At 41.3% G+C, this 26,034-nt stretch overlaps 1 protein-coding gene across 5 annotated transcripts in view; it reads right to left on the bottom strand.

Moving 5' to 3' along the window:
- Hs6st2 (heparan sulfate 6-O-sulfotransferase 2) overlaps nucleotides 1-26,034 on the bottom strand; it is a 276,205-nt gene that overhangs the window by 70,540 nt on the left and 179,631 nt on the right. The gene's annotated exons all lie outside the window — the stretch shown is intronic.

Raw genomic sequence — 26,034 nt, 5'->3', positions numbered from 1 at the left:
GCTGAGAGAAGAGTTAAAATTATAGAAATATCCATTTTGCTTGGATATCATATTTTTACAGTTTCCCAAACTGTGAGGAAATAGTTCATGGGTAGCTTTTCCATTTCGTTCCCCATTAGCTATCTCCAGCAAATAGGGACATTCCTAATCACAAGGCTGAAAGGAGCAGGGCAGCAGTGAAAATTAATCCCCTGGATTGCTGTGGGCAGGGAATGATGGATCTACCACTCATACTAACTTCATTCTCTTTCTCAAGGGGCAGTGGTAAACTAAGCAAAGACAAAAGTCAAGAAACTCAAACCCAGACCAAGTTTAACCCTGTAGCATGGAGGAAATTGAAACGCTTCAATGAATGGTCTGAGGAGAGATTTATCACATCATTGGGAATATATGAACACAGATAAAAGAGATAAAAGGGACTTTTAGACTTTGCTTATACTCTTAAATGAGATGAAAATTCAAAGCATGCATGTGCACACAGACACACACAGACAGATAGACACACACACATACACACACACACACACACACACACACACACACACACAGAATACACATTTCTGTAGTGACTGTTACCAAAACAGAAGACATCAAAGTAGGTAACTAATATCTCCTCATTTATAAAAAGTTGCTTAGATCTTTCTCATAACACAGCCTTAGTATTCACAAAACATTAACTCTACAGTGTGAATTTATTTTAATTTTTTTGCATTTGTGTGTACACGCACAAATGCATGTATGCACCATGGTATGTGTACAGAGGTCAGAAGACAATTTGCAAGAGTCTTAGGCTCAGGGGATTAAACTTGGGTCTTTAGGCTTGATCACAAGTTCCTTGACCACTGAGCAATCTCACGTGTGTGAACTTCTCATATGAACAGTGTTATCATTTTGCTGATCTTCTCTGTTACCTGGGTACCCTGTCCTTTAAGAGACAAGCTTTGCTCACTCCAAATCTTCTTCCCCCTTCCCCAGCTGATCTCCAGCCTTCTCTCTCTCTCTCTCTCTCTCTCTCTCTCTCTCTCTCTCTCTCTCTCTCTCTCTCTCTCCCTCTCTCTCCCATAATCCCGTTACCCATTAAATAAACTCTATAACAAAGCTCTCTCTGCATGGCATATCTGTCTGTCTCTCACCCTGTTTGGTCTCCCACCCACCAGGGAAGCTGCCAGCATCTCTGAAATTGTGCTCAGGCCAGTTTGAGACTCAGTTAGCTTTTTGATGTTAATTAGACAGAACAAAGGCCATTGCAATTTTGTACACTTTTTGTTCACAAAAAGGTTATAGGGGACTGTGAGTCGTTATGGGAAAAATGTCTTTTGATAGAAAAATGAGACATTTTTATATTAAAAATATGTGTAGGCTTCTGGAGTGAGTTAAGAATATCTTCTTAATAGCATAGCCAGTAGCAGAGCCATGTTTGCATCATCACTTGGGAAACAGTATATGGCTTTTTAACAAATCGTTAGTCCTTGGTGTGCTTAGACCTCACTTCCCTGTTTCTCCATTGTTAGACTCCTAAGGAAACAAGTGTTATGAGAAACTAACATGATATGCCTGGTGAGTTCGGGCACTAAATGTTTTAACAAGATATCCCCCCCCCCAAATTAGCTCCATATTCAAAGCCCAATGTATTCTCTTCCACTTTGCCACAAAAAGAGAAAGAAATTTAGAGTATACTATTCTGCCCCATGACACAAAATCCTTATACACTGAAGACAGCCTAGAAGCCTGTGTACCACACTTGGTCTGGTGAACAAAAGAAAACACAACTTTGGATACAAATACAAACAAAAACCCCAATCAAAACAGCAATAAGAAAAAAAATGAAGCTAAGAAACCGTGTGTTGATTTTTTTAGTGTCAGTAAATTCTAAAGTAAAATATACAGTAGTTTATAAAACCTTAATTTTATTATACTGTCCTAATGGAGATCCTCAATAGATGTAAATATTTCCATTGATTTATTGATTTGTATCAGGGTGGGGTTAAATTTAACTTTAATCAGGAAGCTATTATCTCTTCAGAGTATCTTTTTTATTTCTAGGCAAACTTCCTTCCTACTTGTTAATATTTTCCTAGCGATTGCACTGTTGGGGTTTTCAAAAGCTCATTGCCTTACCTTGGTGTTCAAACAGCCAGAGGTGCAGTATTCAATGATGATCGATGAAGATGTTACAGGTACAAACAGGTGGCCAGTCATTGCAAGTGACCAACGAACATGGGGGGGAGAGAGAGAGAGAGAGAGAGAGAGAGAGAGAGAGATACTGATTAGAAGAAATTAATTTAAAATTTTATTTGACACAAATGTGTACAACTCCCTCTTTGGGATGGTCCTCAAATGGAATCCTTTAAAAGGACCCTTTAATCATGAAGAGTCATTCAAACTATATTATCCATTATGTGCCAGGAATTGCTATAGGACACAACAGTGGATACAGCAAACAAACAAACAAACTAAACCCTTCCTTTCTGCAGACTCTGCAATCTTGTGGAATATTTTGCGGGCCATCTGTTTGAAATAAGAATTTTCCAGAAATATACCATATGTGAACGCATTTCTCCTGGTTTTATTTATTCTTTGCTTTATGTATGGACAACATACCCAATGGCATCATGGTCAATATTTGTAGTAGAAAAACTGCTTTCTGATTAGAAGGAAAATTATAAATTATGGTCTCTTCCCCTTAAAATTCCTTTCCCAAAGGCTGTCTGTTAAGGTTCTTTCCATCTGGCCCTTGAGCCTCTGGTGCTTGCATTTTGAAAGGCTGTGAAAACAGAAGTTTCTCAACAGCACTGCAATAATAGCTCAGGTCTACATCTTAATAGAGCTTTTCTCATTGGCTGCTATTGTTTTCTCTAAGAGGTGGCCCAAGCGACATGCTGAGATGAGACTCATTAGTCCTCAGCAAGCCCCATCCTGAGAAAACAACAGGCCTGGGGAGACAAAGGAGACTTGGACACTGGCCTGAATTCAAGAAAATGGGATCAATCTTCAATAGCCAGTCACTATCCAAAAAAAAAATTGGCAAGTTACCAGGGAAGCAATTCAAAACACCTATCACTAGAATAATGGGTATGGGGGTGTACTTGAGATTTTGACATTATAAAGAGCATTTCAGTTTGTCTTTGCAACTATTTCATACATGTATACAATGCATTTTTACTAGATTCCTCCCAATACTCTCTCTTAAAATCCTACCTATCCCCTTTCCCCAGTTATGACCACTCTGACTGTCAAGCCATTTGTTGTGACCCACTGAGTTCAATTAGGGTAGGTTGCATGAATAAAGATGATGGGGCCACTTAGAAGTGCCTGTACCACTAAGGAAAATGATGTCAGAGCAGATTCATCTTACCTAGGAATCTCAAACTATGGCGTCTACCTTTGGTGTTTACAGTATTAGGGTTGCTGCCTAAGGCTTCAGAAATAAAGCAATTCACTTTGTTATGAATAACCAAATCAAAGTAGAATAAAAATGCAGGAACTCTAGCCCTGGAATCAGGATCCCCGGTTTCTGGTACTGATTTTCCCAATGACTCATTTGATCTTGGGCAATGACCTTCTCCATTGTCTTGCCCAAAAAGATTCAGGAGATGAAGTAATTCAACAAGATGGTTTCTAAAGCACCCATTACTGAGCCCAACACTTTTACCTTCCATTTTGAAGCGTACTAGTTTAAAATATACAGATCTCTAGTTGTATTCTCAATACAACCTATCACTGTTAGTTCAGAGAGCCCAGCACTCCTGCATTCACAAGCAAATGAGACATGACCAAAACAACAGTGTCCAAATTGAAATGTGGCCAAACAACATTATGTCTGGGAAAACAGCTGTCTACTTACCTATACAATGGTTCTTTGTGATGGAAAGTTTACACCAAAAATTTGAAAACTACCTGCTCAACTCTTTTGCCTACAAAATGGGGCAAGTTACAATGTCTACAAACATAATCTTATTCAAGATACATACAAAATATATTGTTATGGGTGATGCTCAGTTAGAAGAGAATGTAATCCAATGAGAGCTGAAACCTGGTGCCTTTTGTAAGCAGGTCAATGAGTTTGAGGATCAGAAGCTAGTTCTCAGGTTACTTACAATGATTTCATGAAAAATTATAGACAGAAACCCTGTGGCAGAAGATTGACAAGAATCAGAATCAACATGCAATAAACTTGGTGTAAGACTATTTTTATCTAGAAGGAAGACCAAATAAGAGAGTAATCCAAAATGATAGTGACTGAGAAATAGCTCACAGACTTGTCACTGAGTTATCTTTTCAACAGGACCAAGTTGTAAAATTCATGTTCAAAATGACCTATATGTCAATGGCCACGTTGAAATCAATTACATTTCTTAATACAGTGGAGGGATGCACCCCATCATCTGTGCTACACTGTTTGACCACCCCATGTTAGCCCTCACTCTACGCCAAGTCCACATGAAGACATGCACACTGAGCCTGACAAGACTGCAATTCAGATCATCTTTCCTAAGTTGTGTTCTTTGAGTATCTGTTTTAGTTTCACAAGGTCTAGCCTTTGCCAAAATGGTGATGTCCTCTGAGGCTGTACCTTTCACAGTGCCTCCCTTTTTCTAAGACACTCAAATGGGTTTCCAAATTTGCCCTTGTACCTTTCCGTTTTCTGCCAGTCAGGGATTTCTAACTGTTTTTTGTATTTGGCAACAGTCATAGGAATACAGAACCTTTTAGAACCACAGTAATTACTGTTCATCTATTTTACTTCCAACTTTCTGATGATTAGGAAGTTGTTATTAAAAAAATATATACCCCCTAATAACACCAGACATAACAAAGATCTACGATAATGATGTGTTTCATTCATAGCTACTGAGATACTGGTTGGCTATTTCCTAGATTCAATGAAGGGAGAGAGAAACAAATGCTATATACTAGACGGGGACAGAAAGAAGCTTGAACTAGAACTCAATAATTAAGCTCCTCATTCCAGACCTACCATTATCTGGCTCAGAGTTTTGGCAAGCCCATTCCTAATCAGGGAAGTTGGTTATCGAGGTTCCTTTTCAAGTTCTCTATTCGCTCTACTATTCTAGGACTCTGTGATAAGCTTGGCTTAGTCAGGAACATTCTCATTAACTGTATAGCCTAAGTCTCATAAACAAAAACACTAGACAGAAAAACTCTTGAATTTCTTTCAAAGACCCCAACTGGGTAGACAAGCTGGTCCTTAGTTGCCTACTCTTCTTATCAGATTCCCAGACAGCTCACTAGCTCCCCAGACATCTGTGTATAGCCATACTGGAGAATTTCTATGATAGGTGATGGACAAGCTAGGAGCTGCCTAACTTGGGCATATTAAGCCAATTTAAGGAACACTACTGATGACTTAGTATGTTAAATCTCTGAGCTTATATCTGTTGTGAGCTACGGACTTAAACAAGTGACTAACATGGACACATCAGCTCTTTGTGGGTGGCAAATTCCGTCATTTCCACCTTTAATGATAACAAAGAGTCAGCACCTATCCCAAGATGCCTATCACATCATGTCTGAGTCAGAACACAAGTGGCTGCCATAAACAAGTGATACAGAAAGATATTTCAGCATTACCCATTATCTTTTGACATTTGAGACCTGACTACTCATCCACATGTTCTTCCATACCATGGCTACCAGAAGTCTAGATTCACTCTCTATGGATCTATCCCTGGAATGAGGGTGTGGAAAGAGAGAATCGAAGGACTGGTTGACAACTTTTAGAGACTATTGGAGTCACTCAACCTTTCCCTGATGCTGAGATCCTTCTGGGGACAGGGACTCACCAGAGAGTCCAGCAGCGATGGAGCCAAATCCAGGACCTATCTTAATAGTTTGCCGCTCACACTGTGTCTACTAGAGTCTGCTTTGAGGCAGCAAGCAAGTAAACATCTTCTCTCAGACACAATCACACCAGACTTCGAAACAACTAAAGAGCAAAGACTGCAAAAGATTAGAAAAACAACTACAAAAGACACAAGGGATGTTTCATCCTTCTTTTCTAGTAGCTGTTATTTTAGGGAAGAAACACCTTTTCATGCTTCTGGCTAACTTACGTTGGCTACTTACCAATCACTGATTCTTTTATTCCTTTCATTTGAGGAACAATGCCAATACCTGGGTCCTTTACTGCTGAAGCACCAATCATGTTTTGGAAACAAAATGGATCTGATGAGAAAAATTGCTGCACGGCCCCTTTCAAATAAGAATTTTTTTTTCTCTGCTGCTGGTAAAGCAGTCAGGTCTCAGCTGCAGATGCCTGCTCCCAGCTGTTTAGAGTCTGCATTCCTAGCAGACCACCCTCCTTTCTCCTCCCCCCACTCCCACTCCCCCTCACCAGAATTTCGTAAAATTCTTCCATTTTGGCATCATAAGAGTGCCCTCTAGTGATGAGCCAATTAAGAACCTGGGGACCAAGGAATTCTCAGGTTTTGGTCAGAAATGGGTTTGTTCTGAACTTGCTCTTGGCCACCTGAAAACATCGACATCAATCTATTTATCAGTTTAGTCTTTCCCAACGAGGGAAGCGGATGCCTTGTAATGGAGAAAACAAAGCAAACTAAAATGGAGGGCCACAAACCTTAGAAAAGCTGCTGTTTTGCCTCTTGGGAACTATTAACATTCGTGATGCAGGACCCCTGTGTGAGTCATACAATCAGTGTGCAGACGCAAGCTGACTCATCAGTTGAAATCTAGCAACTATTATTATACATGCCTTAGAGTTCCCTGTCGGCAAACATCTGCAGTTGTATGATGGGACCTAATGGTATGTTTGCTCAACTTCTTCACATGTACACTTTTCAGCAGAAAGGAAAGAACCAAGAGTCCCTTAGAAATGATCCTGAGTATAACATACTTTCCATCTGTTGAAAGAAAGACCCCAAAAGGGTCACTTACAATACGTAATATAATATAAAATAAATGCTGTAAGTAAGCACTTGGGATTATTGCCCTCCCCCATTTTATTTCCAGGTTTAAGAGTTTGGTTCTGACTGATCCACAGTACCTGCTATCTTAGAACTGGTTCAAATCAGCAGAAAGGTTTCCACTGTGTCTTTTCCAGTCAACCATAGAAGGCACTACAACATTATTGTATCCCTAATATTTCATTTTGACACAGAGAAAAAGTACAACTGCTTCATTAATATGCTAGCATGTTTCACCACGGGGACTGTAGAAAGGTCCCTAACAAGGAATCATTTGGTCGGTTCTAACATACGGACTGAGATCAATCCCAAGAAACATTTAGTGAAGTCACCAACAGATCAGAAACAAGGCATGCTGCATTCTAGAGATGATACTCCTTTGCATCAGGGTCTTAGGTTTCTGATGAAGTCAAATCATGGTGGGAACAATAGATTTGATGGGAAATGTCACTGTAGCTGGCCCAAAATGAAGAGTTAATTGAGAGCTAGGGTTCAGTGAGCAAGGGTTCCAGCAACTGTGCTTGAACCAGAGCTCCTCTGCTTTGGTTATTTCAAACTGTCTCTCTCATTTTTCCTCAACAAAACTGGGATCGTTTTGTGATCTGCAGCAATTTCCAACAGAAGACACAAATCAAATGATCCACAAAAGATCTGCTCAATTTAATAATCCAGCGGTCTTCATGAAAAGGGAGAAAGGAAGGAAGGAAGGAAGGAAGGGAGGGAGGGAGGGAGGGAGGAAGGAAGGAAGGAAGGAGGGAAGGAACTACATCATCTTGTTCAGATGTTTTCAAAGATGTGATACATGGGAACAAGTACAAGAAACATTTGGGTAAGGTCTTCATTATTATTTAAAAGAAACTCTTACAAAGACTGTGATATGCCACTGTTCTTCTTGCCTCCATTTACCCAGCTAATGTCTTTATCCACAGTTAGAAAGGAGAGAGAATGATCTAGAAGTTGAGTGTGGCTATGAGTCCTCAAAGCCTGGCCTCAGTGATGTACTTCCTCCATTGTGAAAAACAAGCAAACAAAAAACCCTCACATTTCTTGGATTGTTCTCTAAGTAAATACAAACAAAACAAAACAAAACAAACCTTTAAGGAGCCATAAGCTCCTCCAGCAGCACCACCAAACACAAGCCAAGTGTTTGAATGCATGAACCTATGAGTGGACAGCTCTGATTTAAACACACCACACCTGCCAAACAGAAAGCACTATTTTTAATTTGCTGCCAGCTTCCTTGTCTCCTATGTCATTATGGATTCTCCCTTTGGGACCATAGGCCCCCAAAACCTTTTTTTCCCCCCTGTAAGTTGCTTTTGATCATGGTATTTATCACACTAACCAAATAAATAAATGATAGAGCAGATATGGTATTCCTAATCAGAGTTTCCTTGCACTATCTAAGGAAACATTTCTTTTGGATGACTAAGTAATAGTTTTGTGAACTGCAGCCAGCACCAGGCCCAAAAATACTCAGTGCCACTGTCAGCCAAAATAGTTAGTACAGGGCCCATTTGCGAAGTCTAGCAGAGAAAAACGTGTTTCCCAGAATTCTTGAGAGCTATCCCTGGATGACAAACAATAACATTCATAGCATTAACTTACATGCAACTAGTCCTTGCTCGACGACAACCACTGGATGCTTTACAGGAATTATTACACCCAGACAAAAAGTCTAAACTTGCTGTGCAGATAAGAAAAACACACATTGGGATGTGGAGAAGGCTCAGGGAAAAATGGACTTGTTCAGCCAGCCTGGCAACCTGAGTTTGATCCCTAGGGTCTATCCGAGGAAGAAGAAAACCAGCTCTCCCAAGGGTTCCTCTAACCTTGGCATGTGCATGCTTATGTACATGTATGTGTACACAAATGCAAACAAACAAACAAACAAACAGGAAATAAGTAGATGCAATTAAAACTATAAATCAAACAGAAACGGAAAACACAGCTCAAGGGGACTAGCATAGTTAAGTGGGAGAGTCTGCATTCAAATTCAGAATCATAGGACGCCTGTCCCCAAGCTCATTAGCCACTAAGTTGTTATAACTGAAATTGATTTTCCCTTCACTGTAATGCTGTAAAGTAGACACCATTCTCATTTCACAGGGAAGATAGGCGGTCCTCAGAATACAACTTACTCAAGGTCATATAGCTAATAACTGAAGCCATTTAGACAGAAATACCCAGTGTTCCCGCCTCGAATACTATGCTGCGCACATTAGATTCTGGGCTCGTCTCAATGTGGCCCTGATACTGAAAGGGTCACTGTATATAATCATGCTAGGCATGGCACACTTCCACTGAGAGCTGGCGACAGTGCACTCCAAAGTACTTCCATGTATGCCTCTCTCCGTGCTTCTCAGGGGACTATTTTTCATTTTGAATTCCAGGATAGAGTGCAAACCACTTGAACACAAGGAGACTAGAGGAGAACTCAGTGTAAATCTTCCCCAGAGCTGGGCTGTGCCTCAGCCATAAATCAAGCGCCTGTGGGTGGGCCAAGTGCCTGCAGGGAAAGGGAATTGGCAGGCAGATCTGGTCTCGCTCAAACAATGAGCAGAGCTGCCTTTTTTCTATTCTACCTATATTTTTATCAATACAAAAATATGATTATACTGGAGAGACAGACTCCAGAGATCTAGGGCCAGGGTACCAACGTGCAGAGGGAAGGAGCTAGAAGAAGAGCCTGTTCCTGATTCTAAAAAGGCCCACGTGTTTACGGTGGTAAGAGAGTGAGTGGATTCCTTGGGAAATAATAGGTGTTGGTACCAAATGGCAGAGTTCATCTGCTAGCATGACAAACCAGGCCATGAACAACTTTATTGGGACTTAGTTTAAAACTTATTGAAACAGGAAAGTATCCTTAAGAGACCATCAAACACAAGCTCTTCATTATAGCCTCTGAGAGAGAGAGAAGAAGAAGAAGCTATAGAGGTTCACAGAGTTCAGCATGGACCCCAAACAAATCTCCTAGCCCTTCTGACTTTTGGTTTAGGAGTTTAAAAGCACCGCTATTTTCTCTTAAAAAGAGAAGAGAAGAAACCTCCTGTAGTTCCTGCAAGAGGGAGTGATGGGAGCAAAAGGGTCAGGGGAAGCTGGTAGCAAAGGTCGTGAAATGAAGAACAGGCTTTCTTTTCTAATAATAACTGTAAGATATTCTTTCCTAGCTTCTTGCTCGGGTCAAGGAACTAAACCTTGAAGAGATGAAATGCCTTGCCCATCGATGCACAGTGAACACACAGAGAAGGGAGCTTCCAAACTGCTCTCATCCCAAAGACTGTGGGCTTTACACACAAGTGTGGAAGCAACTCGGTTCTCTTTAGCAAGACTCATTTCTTCCTGGTATAAAAGAGGTGTCTCCATGGAGAATTATTGTGTATGTACAAAAATTGCTATAATGAAGCTGATCCAATGGAGCATTGGATAGTGCCTTGCTTGGTCTTTTGAGAAGGCTTTTGATTGCCCATGTTGTCTGGACTCAAGGAAAACAGATGCCATCAGAACAGCCTGCCAAGAAAAGAGCTTTGTAACCCTCCCCATGGGAGCTGGTATGTCACCTCAAGTTGCTAAGGCCACCTCCCTGAGATGGAAGAGATATTGATCAAGGTCTCCAAGCAGCCAGATAACTGGGATGTGTGTGTGTGTGTGTGTGTGTGTGTGTGTGTGTGTGTGTGTGTGTGTCTTCACACTGCAAGGCAAGGGATCTAGATGACATCTACATCCAGAGATACTTCCTGAATGTATCCACACTTGCCAGTGCAAGGAGGCCCACTTCCATTCACTAGTGATGGCCCAGTAAAAGATCAGAGTCTGACAAACACGAGGATTCGGAGCAGATTTCCAAAGAATGGAATTAGAATCTGGTGGTGCTTATTTAAGTTGGACTTGCCAACTTGCTAATTTCAAGTGGCCCTTCGTTCAGCTTGCTCATTCTTCCTCATCAAAATGGGGAGGGCTCTGTGGATCACAGTTAAGGCAAAAAGCACCAGGGTGTTGGTTTTGTGCAAATCAAATGCTGGTTTTCCATTGACATACATTACGATCGATCTCTAGCTACCCAACTTTAGGCAGTTGCCCTTCACACTCTGGCTTTAAGCTACTCTGGCCTTAACCCCTCATCAGATGGGTAATGATCTGGAAACATGCAAGAACCGCTCCTATAAAAGAGGCCCAATTTAAAGGGACCCTTCTCTAGAGAATCCCTTTGTGCCTGTACCTTACATTTTTACAAGATTCAAAACTTACCCTCTACTCTTCTGATATGTGTAAGCTTAACAGTTTTATTTCCCAAGCAATGCATCTATTCGAAGTGCACAATTTGGTGGTGAAAAGTGTACTCATAGAAATGTACAGCCATTATCAAAAATATCTTACCATTTTCAAAAGAAATACTTGACATTTTAGATCTACCAGTCGTATCCAGTTGTTCTCCCGGACCTTACTGCCAAAAATGTAGTTCTTCCCAGGCTCTATGGATTTGTCTCTCTGAAACATTTTCTTCTTTCCTTCCTTCCTTCCTTCCGTCCTCCCCATAACCAAAATGTTTCATGACCCCCATATCCAATTGTTTTTGTGTGAAGTAAAATGCATCTAAACAATTCTATCCTCTATTGCTAACCAAGGCCACAAAACTATTCTGAATGCATCCTGGGCTACAATTATTACTAGCACTATGATTATAAAGATGGACTGAAAAATACAATGGACATATTCAGTCATGCATTCATGTATTCAACAAACACCCTATTGAGTGTCTCTTTATGTACTAGGAATGTCTAGGCACCTGGAATGCAAGACACAGACATGACCCACGCTTTGCATGACATCACAGTGAAGCTAGGAGCATAGCAATGATGCATTAGAGTGGTAATTCCGTCGGACATAACTACTGAAAATACCTATAAACCATGTGGTGTTCATCTGCCATTCACAACTCAGAACTGGGTTCCTGGCTCCACAGACATTCATGAGAGGAAGCCGTCAAGGAGGAGACGGAAGTCAGAAATTCAGGTGGGTTTCATACATGTTCTGCGTTTTTAAATTGAGGCCAATCCATGCAGTACAAGATGAAAGATTTAAAGTGTGGAATTCAGTGGGGTTTAGAATAGTCATATATTGCCAAACCATCACCTCTATCTAGCTCCCAACCATTTTCACCACCTCAGAGGAAATCTGGTACTCATTAAGCAGTTACTCCCTCTCCCTCTCCCTCTCCCCTCAGTGTGTGACAACCACAAATATCTTTTCTGTCTAAATGGATTTGCCTACTGAGATTATTCATATCAATGAAATCATACAATGTGGCCTTTTAAAATCTGGCATATCTCACTACTTAGCATAATGTTTTTGATATTGGTCCAGGTTGTAGCAAGAAGCAAAATCCTGATCCTGTTGGTGACTGAACAATATTCCTCTGAGTATTTGTTTCTGTTTTGCACAGTCTCAGTTCATGCTACTATGAGGATTCTTACATGAGTTTTGTATACATATGTGTTTTCATTTCTCTTAGATGTATACCTAAGGGTAGAACTATGACTCACATGGCAATAGCATGTTTAACTTAGTGAGACACCACCAAACACTTGGACACAGCAGCTGCCCCATCTTACATTCTCATCAGCGCCGTACGGGACTTCAGTTCCTCCCAGAGCTTTAGTTTCCTGTTTAACTCTCAGGCAAGAGTTCTGTTAAATTGGAGAAACCCAATTAGCCCAAAAGATTGGCTGGAATGCTGGGCATTTAGATCTGGGTTTTTTAAGTAATACTTAAGCCAGCAGGAAAAACAAAGCAAACAAGGACAGAATGGGAGTGTGGGCCCTCCCCTCCTCCATGGCCCAGGAGTGTCTCTTGGGCATGCTTACAGATTAAAGGTTGGAGCTGGCAGGTTCACTGGATTATTGTTGAACTGTCCTCCAATCCGGGTCCATGGGATCCACAGCACCCAGCTCAGCTGAGAGCCCAGATTGGAAGGCTCACAGGTGTCGGAACCAAGGCCAGAGGATCCCGTGTGTTTTTCTAAAAGAAATGTCTTGGAATCAATACTGACTATGGCAAGGAAAGAGAGACCAGTGCTGCCTTCTCTGCTCCATGCAAAATTCAAAGTTTCAATGGGTTGTGCCTGCTATGAGATCCCATGGTATTTGACACTGGCTGGGATGTGGATTTAGGAAATAAATAACAATGATGAATTTCTAGCTCTCAAGATGATGGCATGTGAGTATATCACTGAAACTTGCCCTTATGGCCTGTCTGTCTCCTTCAGTGAGCAAGCAGCTGGACGGCTACTGAATCCATGGCTCCTGCAGTCTTTATCACTCTATGGGCAGCTCAGCCTCATTCCTTGGTTCCATTAAATCGTTCAAGCCATTCCACGCTATTTGCAGGCACTGAAACTGTCCCTGTCAGGATGACATACCTCTCACCATCCAGGAAGGGCTGAGGCACAATCCCGAAGTCCCTCCTCACCATGTTTAGAGGAAAGGAAAGAAAGCTTGGAGGAAGAATCTTGATGATCCTGACCACTTTCAAAATCCTTGACTCTTCGGTTACCTGAGACTTTGATGAGTAGACTTGAAATTATATCAGCTGGGTCATTTTTTTTTCTGTGTATGCGTGTGCAGGTCAGAGGTCAATGCTCTGAGTGTCATTCCTCAGGAGTCATTCATTTTGGCTGTTTGAAACAAGGGATTTAGTTTGTTTGCTTGCTTGCTTGCTTGTTTATTTCTAGGACCCGTGACTTACCTATTAGGTTCGGGTGGTGGGTCGGAGAGTCCCTGAGATGTCTGCTTCTCTGTGCCCCAGTGTTGGGATATATGTCTATTTAAGACTATATCCTAGTCATATATTTCAGTTCAAACAACCTATATCTCACCAGATCAAACAAATAAATTTATGTGACAATCCATGTATCTTTTAAGAAGCCAAATATCAGGTACTTGCAAAATGAAAATATACTACTTTTACTAACAATTTTTGCCTTTTCAAATCAGTTTTTCATATAACTAACCTCTGCTTTGAGATAGCACTATCTTCATTTAAAACGAATTGAAATATGTGTTTGAAATTTTCTGTTTTAAATCCTAACATAAGCAATATTAGTAGTTATACCACATATAAGCAAAAATAAATTGGAGTACTTACTAATTTGAAGGAGGGGAATAAAGGAGTCCTGAGGCCGAAAAGCATGAGAAACTGCTGATAATAAACTATTTTTCCCTTGAATTGGCTACATAGCATGGACTGGACTCAAATTTGCAATCCTTCGGCTACGACTCCTGAATGCTGCTGATTATAGGAATGCACAATGATGCTCTGAGCTAGAACATAACTCGGGTAGGAGTTGTGTCCTGAAGCCCTGTTCTGAGTGGTGCTGAGTGTGCTGAGTGTGCTTCCTGTTTGGAGGGGCCAAACTAGAAAATGAGTAATAGGAACTCAGCCCCTTCACTGTGCAGACCATGGAGCTTAGTGAAGGCAACAGTCATGGGGGTTTAAGTCAAGAACAGCTGGGGTCACATCTGGATCTTCAGTGAGTTTCTTTGTAACTGGCTGCCTCGAAAGGAATACCGGCGCCTTCCACTTGTTGAGCTCTCCACCTGCACAGCACTGCGCTAAGAGACTCTGTGCCTTATGAAAGCGAAGCCAAGCCACCTCCACAGCCTCCGTACTTCTGCTCCCTAAGCACATTTGGTCTGCGTGCTTGGTATTTGTAAAACTGACCTAGACATGCAGGCGATAGTGAACCCCGGCTCCATCACCATGTTCATCTTGGAGTCAGGTCAGCCTTGATTTCCCTAAGATAAAGAATTCAACCTGGCACTGACTTTTTGTCGACATCTTGATAAGCAGCAGGCAACCACCAGAGAATGGATTTTTGAAAAGCTGGGAATCAATTAATTTAATCAGGTCCCTGTAGGGTTCAAGCAAAGTTCACATGGCTGACAACTGGAAAGTTGTCTTGGCAGCTTGCCACATGGTGACTCCACGGAGCATGCCTTGTGCCCAGCACCCTCTCACCCTCCACAAACATCCCTCCCTCGGAAAGGACTGCTGGGAAAAGACGGGCGGGAAATGCCTTTCGCTAAGCCCTCTATCACTAGCGAGGCAGCAGCAGCAGGATGGAGAGGGGCTGAAACAGTCCCCAGAAATTGCTCGCTCGTGTCTCAGAATAGCAGTGGTGGGATGGCCGAAGGAACCATGCCAGTCAGGAAGCAAAGAGAGAATGACACATCAGAATCATCAGGGAAGCAAATGAAACAGCACGCCTACAGAGCTCTGCCCCATAGGAGAGCCACAATGGTTAAATAACAGTGGCCCACACTCTGTGTGTGTGTGTGTGTGTGTTTCTGCGGGCACATACATATGCATATGTGTGTAATGTCTAAATACATACAGTCTTGGGAAACCAGGGAGCACCAAACTTTCTCACTTTGTGGTCAGGGAAACTAAGAGAGGGGAAAAGATTAACCTTAGGGCATATTAAGGGTTCAAGAAACAGTTGGGATGTGAACCCACATCACCAGGATCCAAGAACAGCGCTCTTACTGTAGTATCGCACCGCGGCAAGGCTGAGAGAAGGACCAGTGTATGCACATACATGCATATTGAGCAAGTGTGTGGTTAGAAGAAAGTAAGGGATATTTAGTAACAACCAAGTCATTTTTTTAATTTGATTTATGCTCTTCCTTTTAATTCTTCCTCTTTTCTTGCAAATTGGTCATCAAAATCCAGGCTCTCAATTTACAGATGAGAAACTCAGGGACAAGAGTGGAAAAGGGAATTGCTCTGGGTCAGATTTTAAGACCCAGATCTCCAAGCTCTTTCTAGCTGGTGTTCCTCCCACTACATTTTCACCCCTTAGTCACATCCTGAGAGAAATATATGGTTACCGATAGCATTTCATTAGTAATCCTCCTACAGAGGCAAGCATTGTTGGAAGCCAGCACAGTTCCTGAATCTTTAGCAGCAGCCTGCCCTGGGAACTGTGCTGCCTGATTATTTCCAATATGAGTTCAAATTTCAGGGTTTCCCTGGAAGTATCTGGAAAGCCAACACTGCTAATGCAGATAAATGATGGCAAAACTAAAAGGGATGTGTTGTCACGAAATAAATTATTTGCATAGGTGGGGCTTCTCTCTTAATTTAAAGTTACAATTTGTTTTCTGGCCTTTATGTATAATTAAATATAGATGTTCTTGGAGCTTAATGTCAGTTTAAATTTCAGCCCTTGGAAAGTAATTTGTTTGCATGTTCAATGAACAAAACATTTTTTATCGGTTCCAAAGACGGAGGTTCATGCATCATAAATCAAGGTTGCCTTTATCAACGCTAAAAAGGTCATGCAAAGTAAGATTCTAATTCTAGGGTAGCCATGCTCTAAAAGTGAAAAATTGAGCTTCTGGTGTTCGTAAGTATAAAGATGCCTTATTTTCTTTAGGAAGCATGTATAGGAAAATACAATCAATCTTCCTTTGTTGCCCAGTGCTTACACACAAGCCAGCTACATGACGCCCATTATGTCCCTTTGGATTAAATATCCTGGAGGAAAATTTCTTTCCCTTTCAATGCCCGAGTTTCTTTATATTCCATATACTTCTAAATTCTTTCTGTTCTGCCAGGATCATGTGTGAGCCAGTTGAACCCTCCTTCTGACATGGCATGAACCTCACTAATATAGAGGTGCTCGCATGCCTTTGCCTCTTTTATTGCTGTTGTTATTTTTATTTGTTTGTTTTTCAATACAGGGGTTCCTTGTATAACAGTCTTGGATGTCCTGAAATTTACTGAGGTGATCAGACTGGCCTTGAACTCACAGAGACCCTCCCTGCCTCTGCCTCCTGAGTGCTGGGATTAAAGGGGTGTGCCACCACTGCCTGTTGCCTTTGCCTCTTAAAGTCAGCAAAGCCGAGTTTTCGAAACTGCCTCACAGATGTGTCCCAATGAATGCTCTCTGTCTTACCATTGTTTAATCTGAGCCATTCAAATTTACAGAAATTCTTTCAGATATTTGTTGAAATTGTGGTTACAATTCCAAAAAGGGTTAGGAAAATGGGCTCTGAAACAGTAGAAATCTTCAACGTCTAAAGGTTCCATACTAGAAACAACAGCCGTGACTGAACGGTAAGAATGGAAACATCTAGGGAGTATCAGCATTGGATCTGGACTGGGGTGGTGTGATAGATGACAGATAATGCTAAGTGCATTATGCTATTTTTTTGATTTAATCCTAACAATTAAACCTTAAAAATACAATTATCTCCATTTTACAAATGGCACACAGAACAATTAAGCCATTTGCCCAAAGTGAAAGCTGAGTAGAGATTTGCATTAGTTATTTGTTCCTAGATTTTAGTGTTAACAAAGTAACTGCCAGGCTAGAGAGATGGCTCAGGAAGAGCATTGCCTGTTCTTCCAAACATCCTGAGTTCAAGTCCCAGCAACCACATGCCGGCTCACAACCATCTATAATAAGGTCTGGTGCCCTCTTCTGGCTTGCAGGCACACATGTGGACAGAATATTGTATACATAATAAATAAATATTTTTTAAAAAAGTAACTGCCTAGAGGTAGACAGCTCTAGTAAATAACCAACTCCTCTCCCTCCCAACCTCTTCATATCCCTCCCCATTTTAAAATGCAAGATAATGTGGCCAGAAATGTTGAAAACTAGACTAGGGTCAAATCATATACACCTGAGAACCATCACAGCTCATTCTCCTATCTGAAAACATGACTTCTCTTTATATAGTCAGCTGAAGTAAAAAATGCATTTCTGATCACACTGATTTCAGGAACACTCAAATTACCAGCTTCAACCACCAAAGTCTGCCTCTTCACAAACAAAGGCAGGTCTAATTGAAGCCCAACTTTTATTTAAAAAAAAAAATAGCATGTTTAAAGATAGAGAGGTGACTTTTATGGTTAAGAGCATTTGTTGCCTTCAAAGAAGACCTGGACTTGATTCCTAGGACCTACATGGTGCCTCATAACCATTCCTAAGAGCAGTTCTAGGGGATCCGATACCCTCTTCTGAACCCCTCCTCCCATGGCTACAAGAAGCAGGCATTAATTAAAATAAATGTACCTACAAGTATAAGAATATGTCATGCTGGCCCAAACAATCTAAACTGAATGGCCTTGGACACCAAACATCATTAGCTATATCGTCTATGAATGAAAACAAGTGAATGGTGACAGGAAGACCTGAAAAGATGCATTATGACAGCAGAGATCAGCATCCCAAAAAGAACAATGGTGAGATGAGGGGTAGAGGGAAAGGTGGTGGTTGGAAGTATGTATAATAAAAGTCCCAGAGAAATAAAATGATGACAAAATCTAAATTAATAAAAGGCAATTTATTGTTTTATTGTTTCAAGTCGATAAACTGCTGTGGGACAATTGTCTTGTACACTTTAAAGATTTATCACTTTTATTGGTTTAATAAAATGCTGATTGGCTAGTATCCACGTAGAAAGTATAGGTGGTATGACCAGGATAGAAGAATTCTGGGAAGAGAAAAGGCTCAGTCTGCAGCCATCAACCAGATGCAGAGGAAGCAAGATGAGACTGACTCACTGATAAAAGGTACCAAGCCACATGGCTAACACAGACAAGAATTATGGGTTAAGATGTAAGAGTTAGTTAATAAGAAGCCTGAGCTAATAGGCCAACCAGTTTATAATTAATGTACACCTCAGTGTGTTTCTTTTGGACCAAATGCTGTGGGACCAGCTGGAATAGAAATCTCTGTCAACAATAAACCAAATTATTTTCTCAATTGTTAAAACATAATTGAAAGATTTAAACCAAAGCAAAAAAATTAAAATAAAGAGATCTTGTCAATGTCCTAGGCAGTTGTCAGATGAACAACTCATACTTCATTGTCATTTGGTATCTCCTTCCTGGGAAGGAGGCTTGTATGGGAACAAAATGATCATTGTCACACTCAAGAAAGTGATATCAAGATAGATAACAGAACTTACTAAATTGTGCCACAATAACTCTAGTCAAGATATGTTACAGAGTCTCTTAGGCAACAGGTCAAGGGTCAAGCACGTCAAACCAGGTATCAAGGAGATTTAAAGACTCCAGTGGTTCCAAGAAAAGAAGTTCATAAGATAGCAAATGGCAAAATCCAGCTCGTGGCAAGGAATCCATGCAGTTATTCATGCCCGTGAGGTCAGTTAAACTGCAAATGTCTAAAGAGGCAAATAATGTGGAATCAGGGTGTGGAGACTTCTGAACTACAGTCATCAGAACTAAAATAAGAAGGCTGATCTCAAGGCTCACTTGAATCTGGAACTATTTGAGCTTGAAGGTGAGGACATCACTGAGAAAGAACAAGTGGAATTGTGGTACTTGCGGTTTCTTCTTCTTCCTGCTCCTTCTCTTCTTTATTGGGCAATATTCACCCCCCCAAAAAGACTGGGTTTGCAGCATCATGAACATAGTATGAGCAATTGGACATTGCAGTACATAACCACGTAAGGTCACAGTGTTGCCTTCTATAAAGCAAGAATTAGGTGAGAGTATTTGACTCCAAGATTGAACTAGTCAATCTAACGATACAACAATAGCACTGTAGCTACTAAGCCTAAGTCTCCTGAGATATATCATGAATATACTATCATGTCACTGGGGTGGGAGAAGACATAGAGTTTCCATTAGTTGATTTTCAACTTTATTTCTTAAGTTTTAACATCCCTTAAGCCATTTTGTTCTTAACTGCTTACCTATGAATTGATCATTTGAACTCTTAAGTACAGGGTGCTGACTGTATTCCTAATGATACCCTGGAAGTGTCAAGATGCCCATCAGGGAAAATACCTGAAAATGAGGATGTCTCCAGGGGGAATGATAACTCAAGATAGCAGCAGGATACCTTACAAGTCTTCTCCCATCTGACACACACACACACATACACACACTGCTCAGCACTATACTAAGCACAAGGTAAGCACATTATTTATCTGGATGAATGAGAGAATGAATAAATGAAAACATAAATGAAGCAATAATCAAACAAATGTAAAGTGAGAGGGTGGTATCAGTCAATAGGTTGGAGTATCTTAGACAAATAGAAAAGTCCTCTTTGCCCTTCATAAAAAGATGGCCACTTACAAAAGACAAAAGGATGAATATAATGAATATACACACACTGATAGGGAAAGAAAGGTGGAAAAGATCATGGTACCGGAACTCAACAAATTTCATGATCTCTGCTTACAAAGGGCAGTCGTGAGGCCTAAAATAAAAGTTCTACTTCACAAGGTCAAATAATCCAGACTGTGTAGAGAACTAACCAGAAACATCTTGAGAAAACTTTAAGATCTGAAAATCAAAGTGCACACACACTGAAACGGGCTCTAAAGTGTAATTCTATATCCAGAAAAGGACCTAAGAATGCTTTCTTGCTTGATAATACATTGATTACTTTATTAAGTGTAATAAAAGTATCTGTGGTTGGATATGTAGTAAGATCACAAAGAAAACTAAGAAGTAATTTATACAGCCTACAATAAAAATCACATCCCTAGGGGCTGGGAGATGGCTCAGCAGTTAAGAGCACTGACTGTTTTTCCAGAAGGCTCTAGTTCTATTCCCAGTACCACATGACAGCTCACAACTGTCTCCAACTCCAGTCCTAGGGAATCCAAAGACCTCTTCTGGTCTTGGTGGGCACTACATACATGTGCACAGACTTAAAGGAAGGCCAAACATCCATTCACATAAAATGAAAATAAATCAAAATCCACACAACATTAGTAGGAATAACACATTTTAGACATGACATAAAGGTGATAACATATTTCGGCACTGAGCAAACACTTTGATTTTTTTCTATCACCGAGAATGGAAACATTCTCACAAGTAAGAGACCTTTCCTCATGTCCACCTCCCCCCTCCATGCTGGGATTTTATTTAGTATGAGATCACTCAGGTCTTGTGCACACTGCCACATCCAGAAGTAAAGGTGGTGCAAACTGGATAGGATGGGTTTTTAATAGAAAGAAGAACACAGCAAGTTGGGTGGGTAGGGAAGGGAAAGTGTCAAATCTGGGAGGAGGAGGAAATGAACATGATCAGAACACATTGTCTGAAGATCTCAAAGAACTAACCAAAAATAGTCCTTTTATGATAAGTCATTCACCTTTACATCACCTGTATCTGTTGGAGAACACTTCCGGGGACCCTCAAGAAGAGTTCCGGACTGCACTCCCTAGCCCACCTTCAGGGGAATGGGAAACAATGCGAAAGCAGGACGTTAGCCACTCTGTGACTGCAAACGCACATTAATCAATGCCTGTGCCTTTTTTTTTACATATGGATTCCTCCCATTAGCTGTTAGCCCCTACCTCCTTTAAGCAGCATGCTAGAGAGATATGGTGTGGAAGTGGGGCACAAATCTAGCCTTTTGCAAGCTGATTTCATCTGCCATAATACATGCCCCACTCCCAAAAACTGGCCATAGGATCAACCAATTGTTTCTTCTGAATCGTTTCACTGAATCCCTCAGGTCAGCGCTGGGAAACAGCCAAACCTACAGAAGGGGCAAGCGGAGCTCTTTGGCATTTCTCTGCCTAGAATATGCTTCGCTCTCCCCAGGATTAGTGGGAGGGAAGGCCCCAAATGCAGAATAGGGAAGTGGCAGCTTCAGCAGCCAGCAGATTAGGCATGGGACTGCTCTGCAAGCCTCCTGGGGAGTTGAGAGATCCATTCCTGGAAGTAGGCTTGCCTTTGATCGGGCAAGGCACCAGGCAAGGCCTATGGTGTCCTCAGATCTACTGGCTGTGTTCTTGGATAACCCTTGCATCTAGGCCAGGGCAGATTTCTATCCTCGTCTTGGCCTGAACTGGCAGCCTTTAGTTAATAATCTCCCTGACAGAACATGGTATCTTGAGTGACTCTGTTGTCGTTTTTGGTTTAGTCTTTCTTTGCAGTGTGTTTCTCTTGCTTCCTCGGCTAGAGTTGAAAATTCAGACTTCCTTGCCCCTTCTCACAGAGCCTGAGATGGAACGGGAAACAGGGGCCATATCTTTGGACAAGGGCAGCCCACAATGAACTGAATCTTGGCTTGTTTTACCTAACTCGCAGACACCCTCCCAAGGTCAGACAAAATTATCTTCCTCCCTGTTGCTTCCTCCTGACGTTGACAAATCCAAACGGGTCCTGGACTAGACCTTGCGGGGGACGTGGACAAATGCTTTCCCTGGGTAGGCTGCGGAACTATGGGAAAAGAATGGAGCAAGTCTGCTGACAGCTAAAAGAGAACCTCTGCATTTTCATATCAACAGTTAATCTACTGTGTCACTGCTCTTACGAAACTAAAAGAAACGCGGTAACTGCTCTGACATTGAAGCCGTGTAGCAAAAACGATTTTGCAGAGCAAATAACTATCTTAGACTGGCTATTTTATGCCTTATTGAACAAGCAGCAGTTTATGAAAACAACGTTTCATAAATACAGTTGCAGGTTCCCAAGTGGAGACTGGTGGGATTTGCAGCGGGGAGAATCAAATAATCAGATTCTTCGTTCTCCCCAGAGCTTTTGCCATGTTTGCCCAACCGGGGCCTCAACTGATGAGTAACCTTGCATTTGAGCATATCTCCCGAAGATCTGAAGTCACCATCAGAAAGAGCAAGAGCTATAGCAAGGTTGGCAGGTGGTCAATTAGAATGAGACCTTGGCTAATAGAGACGAGGACAAACCTCAGCCGGGCTAGCAAGGAACCTGAATTGCAATCATACCAGTAACTGACTGTCCTACAGGAGAAGTCCTTTACCATTGGCGGTCAGGTTAACTCAAGATTATCACCTGGAAAAAGCAGACAAACATACTTGTCTATGCAGGACTGTGAGCAACTAGGGTGCCTTATTGGAACGTCATGCATATAAACCACTAGATTTGCGAAGGCTTATCATTATGGTTATATTTCTGAAGAAGAAGTTGCCAGAGGCAGTGAATTCCTTAAATACAGTATTTAAGAAAAGGCTGCCTGAACATGTATGCCAGGAAGATAGTGAGAAGATTTCCGGTGCTTTGATGAACTTGACACTAGATGTTCTTGAATGGTTTCTGAAACTCTAACTCTCTAGCTCCAGAATATACAAAATTTTCATACTTGTGTGGCTGCGCCCAGCCAGGTGAGATGGTCTAGCACTCTCTGAGCTCAGTTTCATATTTTCTACCATTTTTTCTAACAATAAAATCAACAGGTATAGCTATAGGTGATACGGCCCTGGGTTCCGTCCTCAGCACTGTGAAATATATTTTAGAAAAGAAAATCATTACATACTCATTATGGAAAAGGGGAGAATGCAGAAAAGTATGAGGGAAACTGTAAAATTATCCATAATCCTCCATTTTAGAAATGATTGCTATTTACATATTATAGCATACTCAGTCATTTCCTATGTATTTTACTGTAGGTTTTTCATTAAAGATAGAGATGTGTTATAAAGTGAGGCTGTAGTTAGTTTTGTTCCTGGAATTTCTACATACAGAGAGAGAGAGAGAGAGAGTCAGAGACAGATTGGGGGGGGGGGACTAGTGCTTTCCCTAGAATTTTAAATCTTTACATAGTCTCTAAGAACATGATTTTGAATGAAGACCTTAGCAAAAAGCTAATCTGTGGTTATACATTAACTTAGGTTGAACAAAGAAAATTTTCCAAATTTCTGCTTTGACTCTATTGTTACGGGATGCTTTAGCAAAGATCTGCACATGCCAGTGTCTGGGTCCGAGAGCTTTTCTGGGTGTTAATGTAAGCTAGCAAAGCTGCAGGTTGAAAGCACACATAGATTTTTTCTTACTTCTATTCATTACATTATTGAACATCCTCTCAAGAAAAGCTGAGTAATTTGTGGCTCCTGCTAATAGTGTATGAAAATATGCACTCAACTAACACTTCTCCAGCCCTGGGAATTTTTATCCAAACATTTCTCAGGCAGTTTAATGTGCAAAAATATTTTTTCATTGTTAAGCTTAACTTACAGTTCATTGATTTCTAGCGGAGTTAATCGTGTGTGTGTGTGTGTACACGTATGTGTGTGTGTGCTTTTTTAAAAAAGCTGTTTGTACTTAATGTGTGGTGAACAGCTCTTTTGCATTAGCCAGTTTTAAGGCATACTATGCAGATGCAATCAGTTGGGAACCATCATATCCAAGGGGAGGCAGTGGTTCTGTAAGAAGCCATCCCATCAGAAGCCCCCTAGTTTTCATCTTTCAGAAAACCACTCAGAAAGGAGGGAGAAGAGGACCAGAGTGAGGACTGAAATCCCGCATTGCTTTCTGTTTCCCTGCTTTTACTTCTGCTCTGCTTCTAACGAGCAGCAAGCCAAGAAAAGACAAATAGAAGTGGGGAGTGGGTGAGGTTGTCTTTAGAAACGGGGAGGGGGAAATGAGAACAATTTTTTTTTCTTTTTCTGGGAGCCATGCAATTCCCCAAACGTACCACTGGATGGCAATCCTCCATTGGCTAGGCAAAAGCCTGTAACGTTTCTAAGGAGGTTAGGGAAACTGAGGAAGTAGCTACAGAAATTCATTGACAGGTACAGAAAGGCAATGACCAGCTAAATACAGCTACACTTTCAATTCCAACGGGAACATGGTTCACTAGTATGGAAAGCATTGAAAAGATTATACATTACAGACAATGAGACATTATGGGAACTGGCCAAGAAAGATCAGAACTGGGAGAATAGGTTTCTCCCAGATCGTTCTTTCCCTCTGTTCTATTTTGAGTATAGTTTGATTTACTTCTTTGGGTCTGAAAAAGCAAAATCATCTAGTTTGGGTGTGTAGTAGTAAGTTCTGCATGCTTCTCAGCCACCATGGAGTATGGCGTACATTGGAGGGGTGGCTGTTTTACACTAAGGACTCTGAATTGGACCGCTGTGATGGCAATACTGTTCTAGAAAGCAGGAACAAAGTTCCAGAGGACAGAGAATCAATAGCGAACTCTTGGGGATGCATACAGCTTGCTCTAATCTCAAAGGAAGCACGGTATAGGAGACAGAGCACAGGTTTGAGGGCATTTAGCTGGGGATGCATTTCTCCTGGGATCTTTATAGGTACGTGATCTTGGAAAAGCTACCTTACCTCTCTAGGCGGTGATAGCTTCCCTGTGTAATGCAGAATGACAGTATCTCTACCTCATGGAATGCAAGAAACATTACTACTAAGGGCTGGGAAGATGGCTCAAATGCCAGTGTGTGGACCTGAGATTTGATACCCAGCACCCATAGCTGTGTGTGGTAGAATGGATCCATAACTTCAGTGCCGGGGGCTCCACGCCAGACACTCTAGCTAGCCTGTCTAGTCAAAAGAGGTGAACGCTGAGAAAAACGGTCTCAAAAGTAGGTAGAAAGTAACTGAGGGAGACATAAACCTAGACTTTTGGGGTTCATACACATACAGCTGAGTGCAAGCACATATACATAGCCCCTACACACACACAATTAAAACTAAAGTAAATTTTGAAAAAGCAACAAATGACAAGTATATCCATTTTTTTTCAACCATCTCTCTTGAAGTTACTGGCATAGTTAAAGAGGAAATCAGAATGACGTATTGAATTCAACCTTGTTTGGAAACTGAGACAAGGGGATAAGCAATGTCTCTCACAAGTCAAAGGAGAAGTGGGTATACAAGATAAAACAGATTCCAGATTCCAAGGTCATGAAGGAAGAGACTGTCAGTGTCAGTGTAGACAAGCCTCTAGGCGGGCTGCCAAACAGCGGGTCCTTTACAGAACCCATTACACAAAGGTCAAACAAGGATTAGCCCAAATATGGATGAACCCTTGTTGCAGATCCTCAGTTAGCATTTCCTTAACAACAGGAGTAAATGGGGGTTTTGTTTGTCAAAACTTGACTCTTATTATTTTACTTTTATGCATCAATTTAAGGAAGCAGCTAAACAGATAATTCATAAGTCATGTATGGCTATCTGGTGTTCCATGTCACGTATGCACCCGTTAAATCCCCCAGTTGCCAGGATGACTTGAGGTTCGGGAATGCAGAGCCCACCACATAAAGAACGCACTGGGTAAATCCTAGAGTTCACAAGCTCCAAAGTCAAAGATCTGGTT

This window comes from Myodes glareolus, chromosome X, assembly GCF_982192425.1.
Source record: "Myodes glareolus chromosome X, mMyoGla1.1, whole genome shotgun sequence".
NCBI classification, from domain to species: domain Eukaryota; kingdom Metazoa; phylum Chordata; class Mammalia; order Rodentia; family Cricetidae; genus Myodes; species Myodes glareolus.
This window is presented reverse-complemented; position numbering and strand designations above follow the sequence as displayed.